The sequence below is a fragment of the Galleria mellonella genome, unplaced genomic scaffold (assembly GCF_026898425.1).
Source record: "Galleria mellonella isolate WM207_F2 unplaced genomic scaffold, CSIRO_AGI_GalMel_v1 utg83, whole genome shotgun sequence".
Classification (NCBI taxonomy): domain Eukaryota; kingdom Metazoa; phylum Arthropoda; class Insecta; order Lepidoptera; family Pyralidae; genus Galleria; species Galleria mellonella.
Genome location: NW_026442162.1, coordinates 4,302,175 through 4,321,186, shown reverse-complemented (window position 1 = coordinate 4,321,186; position 19,012 = coordinate 4,302,175). Strand labels below are relative to the sequence as shown.

Genomic DNA, 19,012 nt, shown 5'->3' with positions numbered 1-19,012 from the left:
ACAAAAACTAATATCATTATTATAGGAATCTCAATTTGTCATTTTTTGTAAAAGATTTACAAAAAAGATTTAATAATAAATTGTAATAAAAGTGCATAGACGAAATAGAAATAAAATAATTTAACTTTTCTTTTAATTTATTTCGGTCCAAAAAGTCATTAAAAAATTATAGTCTCATATAAAAATGATAAATTTATGTTATATAAAAACAGACAGCGAGTAAGAAAATATATAATTATTATTAAAGTATAATTTATAAAATAAATGTAATTCAGTTATTCTAAGATTTCATCTAAAAGGTACATTCGTGAAAATCTAGCAATCTAGTTGGATCTATTTTTAAAATATTTTATTGAAATGCCATATTTTAAGAGACAAGTTGTCCCCAAACTTGGTACGACCTTAAAGTAATCGACCCTTCAACTTGAAAACGTTAATATTTTATGTACCAAACTTTGGGGTCCATTGATGAATATTCTATTAACGCACTTGTCATATTGTAAATGAATTATCCGTGTGAAATTCTAAAAATAAATTTTCCATTAAACTTAGTACTAAGTACTCACTTGTTTGAAGGAAAAGCTGAGCAAATTCTAACAATCCACACACCAACTGTTTTCCCAGGCTGATTTTCACACAGAGCTTTTCACTATCAAGACAATCAATAAGGCTCACACATTAACGAAACAAATTTACTAACGATCAAAAAGATTTTTGTCTTTTATTGAAATATACTATTACGTTATATTTATATAGGAATGATACGTAATTTTCGCGGGAAACGCAGAGCGTAAAAACACGACCCGCCCACACGACGGCTGAAGAGCGACTGAACTGCTGGTTCACTTCACCTGCATTGCGTGCGCTGATCAGTGGTGTTCGAGTGGGACGGACGATACAAATAACAGGTTGTACGATAGGGACGGAGGGCATCACACGTGCTTCAGTACCCGTGTAGGGGGTGAGCGGTTTTCAGGAAAGGGGCGCGTTATTACAAAGCTGGAATGAATAGGCATGTATTTTGCATTATGAAGGCGGACAATGGGTCGAGTTATGCCTTTTGTTGGACTACGACATTTTCGGTCCCACCTTCTTTCGTTAATGAACTTCTTTGAACACTATCCAGGTTGGTTGCTATTTTCTGATAATCTTTTGTAATGGTATACAAAGCTTGCGGTGGTGTTATGGAAATATTAGAATAAACAATAATTGAATAAACGGATCATGACTCCATAATATTAAATACTGTATTTAATATTAAATTTCCGATTAAATTAGAATATGGAAAAAATATTAGGGCCATGTTCCGTGAAATTCTTAAATAGTCATTCGATTCAGGTTATTAAGAAAGTAATTAAGCATTTTTGATAAAAAAAATCTATTTCAATATCAAAATTTGTTCTATAAATAAATAAAGATTGTCTCCCACAAATAAACCGACTTCAATTATGACATATTGTTACTAACCACAAAAAAAAAAAAAACATTTCAATTGTGACAAAACCAATTGTTTTGATCTTTTAATTCAAACTAAACAACTGAATCGATTCCGATAAAATTTACTTCGGAACCAATCGTATGTTTAGAACTGCCGTTGTTATGAGATAATAAACATAAAAAAATGCAACCGTATTGAGAAATTTCCTTTTTTTTTGATGTTGGTAGTTTGGGTTGTTTGGTTTGAGATTGGTTGGTTGATCGAAGTGAAAGTTATATGGAATTAATATAATTATAAGAAGTAAACTCCATCGATTGCAAAGTAAAGGATGCTAATAATGATGACGATGATGGTGATGATATCAAAATTAGTAAAAAATTGGTGAAGATACAGTGTACCTATCATACAATATCTTTTACCAATTTTGAACGAGAAATAAACTCAATAGCCCATATGATGTAAAATGAAAACAGTCGTCTGTAAACAACGAAACTTGAATATATTTCTCCCTCATATATTTCTGAGCAAAATTTCCTGAGACCTAATTAGTATTTTTTATGGGTGAAATGGAATTGTAACCCTGCCCGCGCTAATGGGATACGCCGGCGGAACACCAGTGAAGCGTGATAGATGAGAATGAAAACAGGCCAGTTAGACCATCATGATGAATTCATCAAGAAATAATCATAAAAGTTTCCAGGGGGAACCGTGAGGAGGTCGACCTGGTTGGGTATATTGCTAGCAATGGGATTCTGTCTCCATTACTAACAATTCCTTTCCACCCAGATCTTATCAGTTATACCACTGTACTTTTTACTATCACTGCTCTATGTCACTTTTCAAATCGAAACACAGGTAAACACAACTGCTTGGTGACAATGTAAGTGTGGAACAAAGGACGCTTATAGTATTAAATATTTAGTCTATTTTTGTTCAAATTACTCGTAATGGCGTGCAACTGTTATAAATTTGTTTATCTATTCTGTCTACGGGCCTGTCTATAATGTCTACTGGTTTATTTTAGTGTAAATAATAATATATTATTTCAAATGTATTGAACGTATACAAAATAAATCTATATAAATTACCTTTGAGCAGTTTTAAAAGATAAAAATAATGAAGACAAACATTTTGTGGGTGCCAACCATTATATGGATATGATGTAATCCCATAATCTTAACTCACAATACAATTTATTACCGAGTAGATATGACAATATTAAAGATATGAACATAATAATTGCTCTTCGAAATATACTCTCCTGTATATACATTTACAAATCATATATATATATATATATATATATATATATATATATATATATATATATATATATATATATATATATATATATATATATATATATATATATATATATATATATATATATATATATATATATATATAATGAAAAATAGACGATAAACAATGAGTATTAATGAATAATTTATTGTTTTTTCACGCAGGGTTAAAAAAAAATTTATAAACACAAATACTGGTGAAGAATTATCTCTCTCGTGACAATAGCTTGATTTTTGTTTGTAATCAATTTGTTTTTATACTTTCAAAGTCCACGTGTTTGAAATTGCGGATAAAAACTAGCAATAACTAACTACACAATATTAGTAAGAAGGGAAGCGAATTGTTAGCAATGAGAGCTCGTAAACACAATGCTAGCAATAGGAGCTCCTCTTGATTCTTCCTGGAATCTATCGTAGTGAATTCCTATAAATTGATCAGGATTGGCTAGCTGATTTGACTAGTGGGGAAAGGACTAACCTTCTCATTACTAATAATGTACCTTATCAGGTCGACCTCCACACGGTACCCCCTGGAAACCGTCGAGGTTATTTCTTGTGGAGATCATCACAATGGGCTAAATGATCTACATTCATTCTCTATCATTACTCACTGATGCCCCGCCAGCATATGCCGATAACGGGGTTAACATTCCATTTATCAACCATTAAAAAAGAAAAGCGGATTTGACTTCATCCTTATCTATCATGACTAACTGATACCCTGACAGCGTATATGGACAGCGCAGGCGTATTAACCATTCTATTTTCAGCCTAACAAAAAAAAAATATAAGTATGGATATGAAAAGCACAATGAGAAAGACGTAGGTAGAACTAATTTCACATGCCAACTATATTACTGAAGGCTCTTTGATATAGCAATAATAAATATTCGGATACAATTAAATATCTGATTGTGTAGCAATGGCGTCAAACACTCGGAGCAAACATTTATTCAATTAAGGCCTACATTGGACGTAAGAGCAAGACGTGATACAATATTGACAATGAGAGTAACATCATTATATATATATATATATATATATATATATATATATATATATATATATATATATATATATATATATATTTATATATATATATATATATATATATATATATATATATATGATTCTGGAATGCACTGCCTTTTTTAAAAGATATTCGAGAATTTCCAAATAGATTAATGTTCAAACAAAGAGTCATTACAACAGTTTTAGCTGATCATAATTTTTTATATATATTCTTTATTGCACTTGTAAGGTACATATAAAATAATGTATTTATAAATGTTGTGAGCAAGGGTTATCTCTGACAGAGATCTCTTCCAATCAACCCAGTAAAGTAAGAAAGCATGTCGTTAGAGGGCAGCTGAAGTGCTACAACTACTAATACATAAACAAATTTACAGTTTAAATATTAAAATATAGTACACATATACATACACTATAAATAAATATAATACCTATCTACTTATACAATAAGTGTTAAAATAAATGAATACACTACTTGCATTAGAAATTTAGTTTAATAATTTTAAGATTTGGCAGTTCAATTAGAAAAATAAAAAATTATAACTCAAGGGAAATAAAATGTGATTTTAATCTTTTCTTGAAAGAGGTATTTATATATCTATTTAGTTATATATATATAGATTTATATATATATATATATATATATATATATATATATATATGCATATTTATTTATATTTATGTATGTATTATTTGTTTTGTATAGATATAAATTTTTGGTTGTTATTATTTATTATTATTTATTGGATTTACTGATCATCCTAAAGATTGACTGGTAGATAAATACCAAATGTGAGTAATAAAAAAAGTATTTTATTTTAATACGTCACCTAGAAGTGTTTTACTTCATTGATTTTCCTGATTCCAAACCCATAAACCTGTTGGAGTTTTAATACTGGCTGTTGACACTGAAGTTTTTTAGAACAATATATTATTTTTAAGTTCGTTCAGTGTCAAATTTTTAAGACATGTCTTGTATTTTTTCACTAAACTTATTATTTTATATCATAAATACATATATGTTTTATTAGTGCATTTTGCTATTTACAACAGGTTATGGGCCCAGCTCTGTAAGTAGAAAATTTTCATGATATCTAACAAGAGTAATTTGCCAATCTCCTTTGAAAAACTTAAAGGACGGGTGAACTATGATTTTGAGGGTGAGCTCTTATTTTTGAAAATATATGAAAATGTATTTGTGGATATAGTACAGATGATAGTTTGTAACCTGAAATAAGAAAACGGCTGGACGATAAGGAAAAATCATTGATTTTAATTGAAAAATGTTGTATTTCTGATCTCATGGGAGCTAAAACTGCAAAGGAAGCTTGGAATGCTTTGGAAGGTGCATATGATGATAAAGGTCTTGGTATGAGATCGAAGACGTTACGTAGTCTTTGTTCAATCAAACTGGAAAACTGTGTTGATATGGAGGCGCGTGTCAATCAAGTTATGTTGTATTATCTACAGTTAGTAAGTACGAATAAAACTATCGATGATGAGTTTCTTCGGGCAATTATGCTGCAAGGTTCTCTAAAATTTTGTTGGCTGTATTTGTATAATTATACAAATATCTATGTGGGTAGAAAACCCACATTTAAACAAATAAATCTATACTTATAATAAATCTGTAGAGAGGGCAATTCTGTACATGAAATATATTTCCAAAATAACTATCAGGGCGTGATTAGTGATCGATACTGGTGCCAAAAATGCAATCAGAAAATTTTTTGTCTGTTTTTGTCTAGACGGATTTTAACAAAACTTGGTACAATTATTCTTCATACTCCTGGGCAGGTTATAGTATACTTTTTATCACGCTACGATCAATATGAGTAAAGCAGTGAAGGGAAATGTTAAAAATATCCACTCGTGCGACTGCTATACTAAATTGGATGCGATTATCATGGTTGTGTTCCCGAAAGTCCAACTTAAATGAAATCCACGTGTACAAAGTAGTAAGCTAGAAGCTAGTCTATTTAAAAAATATAATAATAAATAATTCATAATATCGTTCTTGACTATACATTTAAACTGTGACGTCACTATACTTAGTCACATCAATATCAACACATATAATAAAATCGTAACTGGTTGCTGTCTGTACATAGGAGATTTTTTTTTACAATAAAGGGGGCAAACGAGCATGCGGCTCACCTGGTGGTAAGTAACTATCGCCGCCCATGATCACCCACAACACTAAAGGCATTGCAGGAGTGAGATATATAAAAAAACTATTATAGAGGGGCTTAATAAACGCTCTAGAACCCAAAACAATGATTTTTAGAATTTTTGTCTATTTGTGTGTATGTCTGTTTTTCTGTACATTCGTGCACGCTAATCTCAGAAACGGCTTATCCGATTTATACGCGGTTTTTACTAATACGTTGCAGTTTACTCCACTTAACATTAGTATTTGTTTTATTTTAATCGATTCATAAATAAAATAGTTATATTAATCTAAAGGATCACATATAAAATGCTATAACTGATTAGTTGTATTTACCAGAGGGAGACTTTGAACAAAAGTCGATTGCTTGGGTACCTCTGTCCCATTCGTGTTTCAACCGTGAAGCAGTTGTGTTTGCATGGCTGTGTTTCGGTTTGAAGGGTGGGATATGGCGTGAATTTACTGGGTACAGAGGAATAACACCTGAGTCCTCAGGAATGGCAACGCATGGGGAGTATCATGGGCGAAACAGTATACTCTATTATGTCCATGGTACTGCTCATGTCTATAGGCGACGGTTACTACTTTCCATCAGGTGGGCCGTCAGCTTGTTTGCCATTGTATAAAAAAAAAGTTGAATTGGCTGAAACTTTTTTTATTATTATATATTATTATGTATTGGTTTTTAAAAATTCTGTCTACTCGTGCGAAGCCGGATCAGATCGCTAGTGATGACATATGTTCCAAAACAAATATTGAAAGAAATGGTCGTAGCAACAAAGTTACCTAGTGTTTGTCATTAGCCTTCCTAGGTCGTTACATGTCAATAGAGTTCTTATTGACATAACCTTTATATATTTCTGTTGCTATGCAGTAATTTCCCGGATAGATTAGACTAAATAATCGTAACTACATTGGTTTGTCTACATCTACATCTACACTAATATTATAAGAAGGAAAGATTTGTATTTTTTGTGTATGTATGTTTATAATGAATAAATTCAAAAACTACTTTGCCAATTTCAAAAATTCTTTCACCATTAGAAAGTTACATTCACTTTGAGTAACATAGGCTATATTTATTGCTAGAAAAGATTAGGAATCCTTACTAAAACTTTAGTAACGTAACTCAAGGTGTAAAAAATTCTATAAAATATCTTTCATCGCGTGCGCTGCGGAAACTATTGGTGATAGAACAAAAGTATGTTCTACAATATTGAAGAAAATCTCAATAACTACAAAAAACTTCTGGATACTATATGTCTAACTATTATCGATATGTTACAATAATCAATAAATTGTGAAAATGTCCACCCGTTCGAAGCCAGAACGGGTCACTAGTATAAAATAAAATATATATAAGATTACTGTATCAAAATATTGGTAATTTTTTATTAGTATTTAATCATTTATTTATTAATGTTTTGCTTTTTGTCTAAATGTTAGTAAGAGTTAATTTTATTAATAGATATGGGACCCTTCCTCGGGTGAAGGCCTTTTCCAGTCCTATCCACTTATCTTTGTTCTTGCCGATAGTTTGCCAGTCCTTTTCTGTAAATTTGGTTATCAGCCCATCGTCTTTTTGGTCTCCCTATTCTTCTTTTCCAATTCCCAACCATCTGGATAAGTGGCGGTCCTACACCGTGCATTTTTCAAGGCACTTTCTTCCACGCACAACCACTCTTTGGAATCAACTTCCAGCAGCAGTATTTCCGAACCGATACGACTAAAAAACCTACAAAAAAAGAGCATATTCCTTTTTAAAAGGTCGGCAGCACACCTGCAATGCCGTTAGTGTTGTGGGTGATTATGGGCGGCGGTAGTCACTTACCACCAGGTGAGCTGCATGCTCGTTTGCCCCTGTGTTGTATTAAAAAAAAAAAGTGCCCTTTCCATTTTATTGGTTTGTATATCCGTTCCACATCTTATGGTCATAGGTTTGATGCGCGAGCTGTACGTAAATTAATTTGTGTATGTTGTAACTACTCCTCATAGGTATCACTATGTAATTACAATCAAATCAAAACCGAATTAAAAAGTAATTTAGTAACACAATTTACTTTATCAATCTAGTCGGTGACGCCTCCTTTAATCAATAAAAAAAAAATACAATAAAAAGGAATAGATAGAATAAAGGTTGTCTGTAAGAGATTGCCCTAGCGATAAGACCGCCTTTTGTACCTTTATGTGTATATTTCAATCTGTATTTATGTTACTGTATTTCATTTGAATTATTCACTTGTCATTGTATATTTTTATTTATGGTGCAATAAAGAGTTAAATAAATAAATAAATAGACTTTGTAAAAAAGCATGTCCATTTTTATGCCTGTTTTTTTTAATGCCATATCCCACTCTTCAAATCGACACACAATTATGCAATATACGTGATACGTATATGTATATGTATTATTGAAAATCGGGTAAGCAATATGCCAATACGATTGCTTAACCGATTTTCACTAATAAACTGGAGTTTGCTCCACTAAACATCAAACATTGGTTTTATTTTAATCGATTCATAAATATAAAAGTTATATCACTCTAAAAAATCATCAAAATCATATAAAATGCTATAAAATAACCGATCAGTTGAATTGGCTGACACTTTTTTTATTATATGTATTGATTTTCGTAAATTCTGTCCACTCGTGCGAAACCGGGTCTGATCGCTAGCTTGATAATATAAATAAACCATACATAAGATGCTTATTAACTTAATTTACGCATGTATACGCAGTATATTTACATGTCGTAGAGTTAATGAGGAAAAGTCGACGTAAACTAGTAATTAACTGTTAAATATTTAATATCATTTACAACAGAGGAAGCTGCAAATACAATTGTGGCTTCCGTTAGTACCAGGGCGTAGCCTTGGAGGACCAAATTAATGGGAAACGTACTTACTACGCAGGCAGAACAATGGTTTGAAACTCGACCTTATTTCATTTGTAAGTAGCGTTTGCCCACAGCCTCGCACGTGTGGATTTTGTAAGTTGGAAACCCAACGAAATAGGGGGGAAAGGGATTGTTAGTAATGGCGTCTTATTGACTCATTGCTAACATTACACCCTGTCAGGTCGACCATTTTTTTTTATACAACTTAGAATGGTAAACAAGCTGACGGTCCACCTGATGGAAAGTGGTAACCGTCGTCTATAGACATGAGCAGTACCATGGACTATCATCATCATCATAGCAGCCGTTAATCGACCACTGCTGAATATAGGCCATAATTAAATTCTTTCCCATAATTAAAGTTCTGCCAGGAGCTGCCACGCTTGGTAGGTGGGTTGGCAACCACAGTAATGCTTTGTTAATATTTAGAAAGTGACACTGCTGCTCATCTCTCGACCATTAAGGTCCCCTGGTCGCCTCTTATGACGGGACGGACGGACGGGGGACTTATTCACGGGAAAGGAATGGGTGGCCCATTCTATGTCAGGACTAAATGGCGATATCATATCATCATACCAGTCGTTCATTGTACACTGTTGAACATAAGTCTTCTCCATAAGGACGGTTTTACCAGTAGTCGCCACGCTTGGCAGGATTATTGGTAACCGCAGTTAGCCATATGTTATTGTTATACAGATAGAATAACAATATAAAATTTATTACACGCATACAGATATTTATTTATTTTATTTTATTTATTTAAACTTTAATACACAGTGAAACTATATACATATGGCGGACTTAACACCGGACAGTGTTCTCTACCAGTCAAGCACTGATCCAACCGAGAAATAAGTAGGCGATGTATTCTTGAATTGAGAAAATATAAAAAAGTTATAAGATATGGATTTGTTTTGATATTATATTACGCATACACCTATTCTAAATACCCGCTACCGTATAAAACTACCCACTAATTGGGGTTCGTATCATGAGAAGCACGAATTTAAATAGCTAGGGCGGACTATGGAATGGCGCGGGATGGCACGGAAATTTATGCATTAGTATTTTATATTGTCGTGTTTCATTTATCATTATTTACTAAAGAGATTTACCAGAGGGAGACTTTGTACAAAAGTCGTTTGTTTGGGCACCTCTGTCCCATTCGTGGTTCTACCGTGAAGCAGTTGTGTTTGCATGGTTGTGTTTCAGTTTGAAGGGTGGGATACGGCAGTGAATTTACCGGGTACAGAGGAATAACACCGGAGTCCTCAGGAATGACTACGCATTCTATGCGTATCTATATATATTCTATGGGTATCATGGGCGAAACAGTATACTCTGTTATGTCCATGGTACTACTAATGTCTATAGGCGACGGTTACCACTTTACATCAGTTGGACCGTCAGCTAGTTTGCCATTCTAAGTTGCATAAAAAAAGATCCTGAAATAATTGAGAATGATTACAATATTTAGATACAATGCGATAGGTCATATATGACTCAAATCTCCTGCATTTTTTTATACCACAAAGGTGGCAAAAAAGGACTTTAATTGTGACAAGTCAGTATATTTGTTTTAAACATTAAACAAATGAACCGATTTTAATAAAATTTATATAGGACTAATTTACTCAAGTAAAATAAATTACAAATAGCTCTTATTATATAAAAACAATACAACAATAAATTAAAGTTAATATAAAATTCCTTAAGTACTAATACTAATTATAAGTAATCCCCCAACGCACCACACCGAGGCAGCGTACCCAAGATACTGGAAGCATTACCTCTTTGGATTGCCAAACTTATCTTTTGGGCAAAGTAGCTACCAGCTCTTGGGTCACCAGTAACCTCAATAAGACGCGGTGCGATCGTCCGATAAAATAATAGTAAAATAAATAATTTCCCAAATCGGTTTACAGCTGACGAAGTTATAAGGCAACAAAAATAAGAAAAAAAAATACAACCGAATTGAATCTTCTTTTTGAAGAAGGTTGAAAATGACTGTGAAATTACAAGATATAGAGTAAGTCAAACTACAAGATATGGAGAGATTACACGATATCGACTAAGTGTTATGAGGTAACAAATATAAAAAAAAAATTACTAGATTAAGAATTTAGAATCTCCTTCTTTTTGAAGTCGGTTGAAAGTTAATAAAAAACCAACATGAGAGTAAACTTACTAATTACGAAATTAAATTATCAAAATTTATTTAAAATTAGTTAACATAAAAGCACAAAAACATACTGAAAATTTGAGAACGATTTTCTTTGCAAAGTTACGTTCATTTTCATAATAAAAGCTGAGGTTTCGATTTTCAAATATAACATTATTAGCTTTTGCCCGCGTGACAGGGATATGTTTACTGACTGGAACAAAAAGTAGCTTATATCCTTCACCATCCCATAAACCCCTATATTACATGTATACCAAATTTCATAATGATCGGTTTAATCGTTAAAGCGCTATCAGGTAACAAATTATTAGCAAGAATTATGCGTAATTACCAAATATCTCGACGAGAGACGATTTTTGCACACAAATACGTGTATTAAATTGCTTTTGAAAACTTGTTTAAAATGGGAAATATAAAGGAAAAAGGTAAGCCCAAAATAACGCGTCAACGAGTCAAAAAATCACCTCTCAACTTGAAATATCCTGCAATCCGCAAAATTGGTGCAAAAGTGACGTGACGTTTACATACGTAGCGAAAAATACGTCAACTCAGGGCAAGGGATCGGCGGCGCGGATTAATGGTACTGATACGCTAATACCGGCCTATGACAAGCCAGAAGTGTGTTGCCTTGACAAGTTTTCTACTTGTGTCCAATTATAGGTTTTTCTTTTTAATAGATGATAATGGAATGGTAACATCGCCTGCGCTATCGGTATACACTGGCGGGGCACCAGAGAGGGATAATAGGTGAGAATGAAAGGGCAGGTCAGTCAGTCAGATGAATACACCTGGAATTCAGCACGATGGTTTCCAAGGGGAATCACGGGGAGATCGACCGTATATACTATGGAGGGTATATTGATGGAAATGGGACTAGTAGTCCGCAGTACTAACAATCCCTTCCCCCCTCCAATTATAGGTTACCAAAAAGGGCACAATAAGATTTTCAATGGATATTAATAAAATCACCCGATGACAAAGAAGATAGTCAGAAAGCATTGGATTGATAATCGTTTTTAAAAATGAATATTTTGTATAATTTTTAGACAAAGTGTAAACTGAGAAATTCGCGTCCATTATATGCGGATTATTTATCATACAAAAGAAATGCATTCAATCATCATCATCATCATATCAGCTGTTAACTGCCCATTGCTGAACAGTTGTTAACTGCCAATCCCCCATAAAGAGAGGTTTTGCCAGTAGTCGTCACGCTTGGCAGGCAGGTTGGCAACCGCAGTTGGACTTTTGGTGTTGTTTTGAGAAGGATGCTGTTGTCCATCCCTCGTAACGGTACGAGAGTAAGAAGGGATGGGATGGACTTCCGAGAAAGGAAGAGGTGGGCTACTCTATGCCGAGACTACATGACAACCTTACTACATTGGCTAGACCGAAAATTTAACCGGGGACCTCATTATGTAAAACAGAGTGCCAATCGCTACGGTACAGAGGTCGTCTACAAAAGAGATGCAACCTTACGTTGATTCTATAGCCCATATCATACCATATCAGTCGTAAATTGTCCACTGCTGGACATACATCTCTCTCTATTGGGGCTTCTAGTTAGATCTTGGAGATGTTTTAAGAAGGCCACTGCTGCCCATCTCTCGACCATTAACTTCCTTTACTTGCTTCTTACGTTATCTACAGGAAAAGAAGGAGTGGCTTATTTTACTCTGAGACCACATGGATAATACATAAGTCATACATATTTCACAATTTCTTATCATCAAATACCTATAGAGTCAATACGTCATGTCTACATAGACAAAAATAAAGATAAGTACTTCCATTGAATTGATATTATGCTATGCGACCTTTTTTAATGATCGAAAAGTACCTCGAGGATTGTCCCCTGTGAAGACCTTTAGGTTATTTTTTGATTAACATTCACCGCAATGTATTCTGTAATGAGATCCTTCGTATTTGTACTTGTCAGGTCGCCGCCCCTGAAAGTCTGGGCCCATTCATTAACTAGACAATTAAGCTATTGAATTAAGGAGACATTTCTGCAAACATACAAAGGTTTATACTCGTTATACGAGAAGATAAAGTATTTTTTTTATACAACTTAGAATGACAAACAAGCTGACGGCCCACCTGATGGAAAGTGGTAATCGTCGCCTATAAACATGAGCAGTACCATGGACATAACAGAGTCCTCAGGAATGGCAACGCATGGGGGCGAAACAGTATACTCTGTTATGTCCATGGTACTGCTCATGTATATAGGCGACGGTTACCACTTTCCATCAAGTGGGCCGTCAGCCTGTTTGCCATTCTAAATTGTATAAAAAAATTACAAAACAGGATTGTACGAGATATGAAATTGTAAGCATTGCTGTGTAGGTTACATCAACTCGCAATACCGGTACAAGGTTATTCGCAAAACGGTAGCACCACGCGAGTCTAGAAGCACTGAAGAGAGCAACTAAACACGTCGGGTGAAAGAGTTCTCAATAATTATGCCACGAAAAATGAGAAAAAATTACTGAAGGGAGCTACTAACCACGCCAGGTGAATGAGTTCTTAGTAGTCACGCCACGCAAATAGAAAAATACTGTTGAAGCGAGCTACTAAACTCATCAGGTGAGTGAGTTCTCAATAGTTACGTGACGCAAATCGAGAAACACTATTGAAATGAGATACTAAACTTGCCAGGTGAGTGAGTTCTCAGTAGTTACGTCACACAAGTCGAGAAATATCACTCACCTGGTGAGTAACTTCTAAGTCTAAACTCACCAGGTGAGTTATCAATAATTACAGTAATGTGCTACCAGTTATACTGAATTTTTTTTTAAAAAATGTTTTGTTTATATTTGCTGTGAAGAATCTGTCATTTCATGAATACATTACAGATTGAAGGTTGGAATATGGTAGTAAAATTACAATGTACGGAGACATAACAAAATGGAATAGAATAGAAAAATCTTCATTCAAATAGACTTGTTTACAAGCTCTTTTAAATCGGGATTTTTGAATATTCTACTATTGGTTTCGGAATATTATAATCTGCTAAGAGGAAACCGTAAGAAACTGAACAGGTACTTTTCAAATTATTATATACAAGATAATTTTATATTTATATAGATACTGTGATTATAATTAGCATTCTTCATGTGTATATTTCAATCTGTATTTATGTTACTGTATTTCATTTAAATTATTCACTTGTCATTGTATATTTTTATTTATGGTGCAATAAAGAGTTAAATAAATAAATAAATAATTCTTTTTATATTATTCAATGGAAAATAAAAAAGTAAACATGAGCAGATCAGTTCTCACACTCACACAGCATCCGTTCACGATTATGACGGATGAACCAGCCATCATTACGTCCAACCATATTTTAGAGCTCAACGATCTAGCCCACTACGCCAGTCTAAACCTTATAATGAGCATGATTTGTTCAAGTTATCTGACTACGTAAATATAATTTACATCAATACATTACTTAATCATTGAAATAGATAGATAGATAGATACTCTTTATGGTTTTCTTCAAAAGATTACAGTAGTAAACTTATTATAAATAGATACAAACTATTTCAAGTATTTGTGTTCAATTTCTGTTCTCTAAGTTTGGCACCTGATTAATTGCCTTAAGCGATGTACATATGCAATTATGCATGCAAATATTTTTTTCAGTATAAGACATTTTACTTAAACTTTATTACTTCATTGGTCACGATTAATGATGCTGTCTTATTTGTAAATAGATATAACAGACAGTCATCTGCGTAATATTTAAATTAAACGTAATTTACAATACAATGCAAGGTTGTTTCAAGATAATTGCAGGGAACAATTGCTAACGTCGTAAGGTCGGTAAAAATAACCTCCAGTCATGGCAGGAGAATTAATAATAACTAAGTGTCATTTTTTTTAAATGGATGATAATGGAATCGTAACACCACCTGCGCTATCGGTATACACCGGCGGGGCACCAGTGAAGGATGACAGGTGAGGATGAAGTAGGTCAGTTAGCCCATCGTGACGAATTCAACAAGAATTGTTCACAATGGTTTCCAGGGGGAACCACGTGGAGATCGACCTAATAAGGCATATTGCTAGCAATGGGGCTGTCGAACTCCATTGCTAACAATCCTTTTCCCCCTACTAAGTGTAATTATATTAAGCATAATTTAAAATAATAAAAATTTAAATGGAAAGCTCTGGATATATCCTATAGCAATATCTGGGCGTGTGGGGACAGTACATTAATAGATGCCGCTGTAAAAATAAACAGTATATGGAAAACATACAGATAATAAAAAAGATTTTTATAAATCGATACCAATATTTGTATTGTACAGGAATCGAACCTATTGTAGGATTTGGAAGTTAAGAAGTTATTTAATTTTATAGTAAGTATTGAGTTTCTTGAGAGTTTTTCTTAACAGATGCCAACCATCCAAACATTTTAATAAATTAAAAAAATAAAATAACAATTTAAAATTGCTCGAAAATAAGTTTATTTGAAAAAAGACAATTTGAATTTAATATATATATATATATATATATATATATATATATATATATATATATATATATATATATATATATATATATATATATATATATATATATATATATATATCGTTGGGTAATGTTTTTTTTTTAATTCTGTCATCGAAAATTACGAGTTGTTCTTTTATTTTTTTTCTTTTTCATTCTTTTATCTTTATAACCTAGATTACCTAAACTCGTGCCAATTTCGAAAAGTTCGTTTACTTGGCCAACCAAGAATCAAATCCCAATCGTCAGTTACGCATAACGATATACTGCGCTGTTTATTATTATTGAAAAACATTGCATACTAGCTGTATCCCACGGCTTAGTCTGCGGGAATCAGTTTAAAGTTTCGCATTTATAATATTAATAGAATATCCTATTAATAATTAAAGAAAAAAAATAAATATCGCCGTGTGGTCCCGGCATCGAATAGGCCACCCCTTCCTTTCCCGTGGGTGTCGTAAGAGTCGATTAAGAGAGGGCGAGGGATGAGCAGCAGCGTCCCTCTTAAAACATCTTTAAAAGCTTAACTGCGGTTGCCAACCCGCCTGACAAGCGTAGCATTTATTGGCAAAGCCCCCTTATGGGGAAGGCATATGTTTAGCAGTGGACAGTCAACGGCTGAAATAATAATAATAATAATTAGTTAATATTTTAAACATACACCTACGTTCTTATCTCAACAGAGACTTATCGTTTCGATATCGAACTATTTTATCTGATATGTATTACTAGCGGCCCGTCCCGGTGTTACACGGGTGGACATTTTTACATTTTAAAAAGTGGCCATTAAGGCTGCACACGCGACGGAAGCTTAAAAATGGAGTAACTTGTCCCGTTTTCACAACATTTCCCTTCACTGCTCTGCTCTTATTGATCGTAGCGTGATGAAAAGTATACTATAACCTGTCCAGGAGTATGAAGAATAAATTTACCAAGTTTCGTTAAAATCCGTCCAGTAGTTTTTGTTTCTATAACGAACATACCGACAGAGAGACAGACAAATATTTGACTGATTGCATTTTTGGCACCAGTATCGATCTCTAATCACCCCCTGATAGTTATTTTGGAAATATATTTCATGTACAGAATTGACCTGTCTACAGATTTATTATAAGTATAGATTACAAATTATAAATTACAAGAAAACATGAATAGAGATAACAGCAACCACTTGAAGATGTACCTAATCGTAACAATCTGTCGGTAACAGAGAGACAGACAAATATTTGACTGATTGCATTTTTGGCACCAGTATCGATCTCTAATCACCCCCTGATAGTTATTTTGGAAATATATTTCATGTACAGAATTGACCTGTCTACAGATTTATTATAAGTATAGATTACAAATTATAAATTACAAGAAAACATGAATAGAGATAACAGCAACCACTTGAAGATGTACCTAATCGTACGTTTATTGTAGTAATAAATTGTATCTTTAATTACATCAATAAATAATTCATGTTATGTTCTGATAAAAACATATCCTTGATATGGACACATACATACATACATACATATAGATAACGCAAAATGATGACGACTGTCAAGCGTATTTGTACTCGTGTTCATTTTTTAACGACATCTTTATACACCTGATTTTTTTTAATGATAATGAAATAGCAGCTATACTGACGGAATACCAGTGAGAGATGATAGGTGAGGATGAAGCAAGTTAATTGGCACATCGTGAGAAATTCAACAATAAATAAATCACTATGATTTACAGGGGGAACTGCATGGGTGTCGATCTGATAGGATATATTGCTAGCAATGGAGGTACTATTTCCCATTATTAACAATACCTTCTCCCCCCGGCTCGCCTGATAGTAAATGACTCCGTCACCCAGAGGCACGCGTAACTACAGAGAAATTGTATATTCCTTTTTTTAAGGCCGGTAGCACCCCTGCAATACCTCTAGTGCTGCAGGTATTAATTGGCAGCGGTAGTCACTTACCATCAGGTAAGCTGCACGCTCTTTCGCCCCTGTGTTATAAAAAAGTGTTGCCAGCCTTTTAAAAAGAAGAACGATTTTTTTTATATTACAAAGGTGGTAAATAAGCATACAGCCCTTCTGATGGTAAACGATCACTGTAGTCTATGGACGCCTGCAACACTAGGGGTGTCACGTGCGCGTTGTCGACCCTGAAGAAACCTTAATATATCCTATTTAAAGAACGCTATACTGTAGAACCCCATACTGCACCGTGGGTGTCGTAAGAGTCGACTAAGGGATAGCGAGGGAAAGGCAGCAGCGTCCCTCTTAAAACATCTCTAAAAGCCTAACTGCGATTGCCAATCCGCCTGCCAAGCGTGGCAACCACTGGCTAAACTCCCCTTATGGGGAAGGTTAATGTCCAGTAGTGAACCGTTAACGACTGAAATAATAATAGTAAAAAATACAGTAGTCTCTAGGGAAAATCCACAGTCTGAGCGTTCGTGGGAGAAAATATCTCTAGAACTATATTGACTAATTGATTAAATGTCTCAATTTGTTACCAATTTCATTTGGTGAGCATTTCTCAGACTATTTCAACAAAACTTGGTTAGTATTTCATTAAGTTACATTGAACCAGGCTATGTATATTAATTATTTTGTACATGCAAGTATTTATTTAGCAAAAGTCAAAACTAACGTCGAACCCTCATCAGTCATTGTAGAACCACATAACTTCGTCATTTCAGAGCTCAGTTTGTTTTCGTCCTTTGGAAAACTAATTTGGGGTATAAAGTCGATGAAAACATGGCGTAATTGAAATTGACGGTTTATATAACTAGTCTTTATATGCGACTTTGTTTATATGGTGGGAATATATATACATTTTTAGGCTTTTTTTATACAACTTAGAATGGCAAACAAGCTGACAGCCTACCTGATGGAAAGTGGTAACCGTCGCCTATAGACATGAGCAATACTATGGACATAACAGAGTATACTGTTTCGCCCATGATACCCCCTATGCGATGCCATTCTTGAGGACTCAGATGTTATTCCTCTGTACTCTGTAAATTCACGCCATATCCCACCCTTCAAACCGAAACACAGTCATGCAAACACAACTGCTTTATGGTTAAAACACGAACGGGGCAGAGGTACCCAAGCAATCGACTTTTGTACAAAATCTTCCTCTAGAGGCTGATGTAATGATAATGAAATACACTCTCAATATAATATTTTGACTCATAATCATAACAAATTAAGATCCATGTATAAGATATCAGCCTTACACATGTATAGGCCTTCCCCATAAGGGGATTTTGCCAGTAGTTGTTACGGGGCAGGAAGAAGTGACCCATTCTATGCTGGGACCACATATACCATATAAGACACTTTAAACCTAATTGTCATAAGTAAAGACGCTTTTTACCACTAGTAACGAAACAGTATCTAAACAACAAACGTCTATACGAACGCCATTCTGTTCCCTACTTTAATTAATGCAACTGCACTATACAAAATGACAACTT

The 19,012-nt window shown here is 33.9% G+C and overlaps 1 protein-coding gene across 2 annotated transcripts in view; it reads right to left on the bottom strand.

Annotated features, from left to right (window-relative positions):
• The window catches only part of LOC113516693 (pseudouridylate synthase RPUSD2-like), a 555,256-nt gene that overhangs the window by 209,582 nt on the left and 326,662 nt on the right, over positions 1-19,012 (bottom strand). The window contains exon 1 of one of the 2 annotated variants that reach the window (XM_052901887.1): positions 567-837. The exons of the other annotated variant lie outside the window; for it this stretch is intronic. The gene's annotated coding sequence lies outside the window, so the exon portion shown is untranslated. Of the gene's footprint in view, positions 1-566; positions 838-19,012 lie in introns of those variants that run through there. 2 annotated transcript variants of the gene reach the window in all.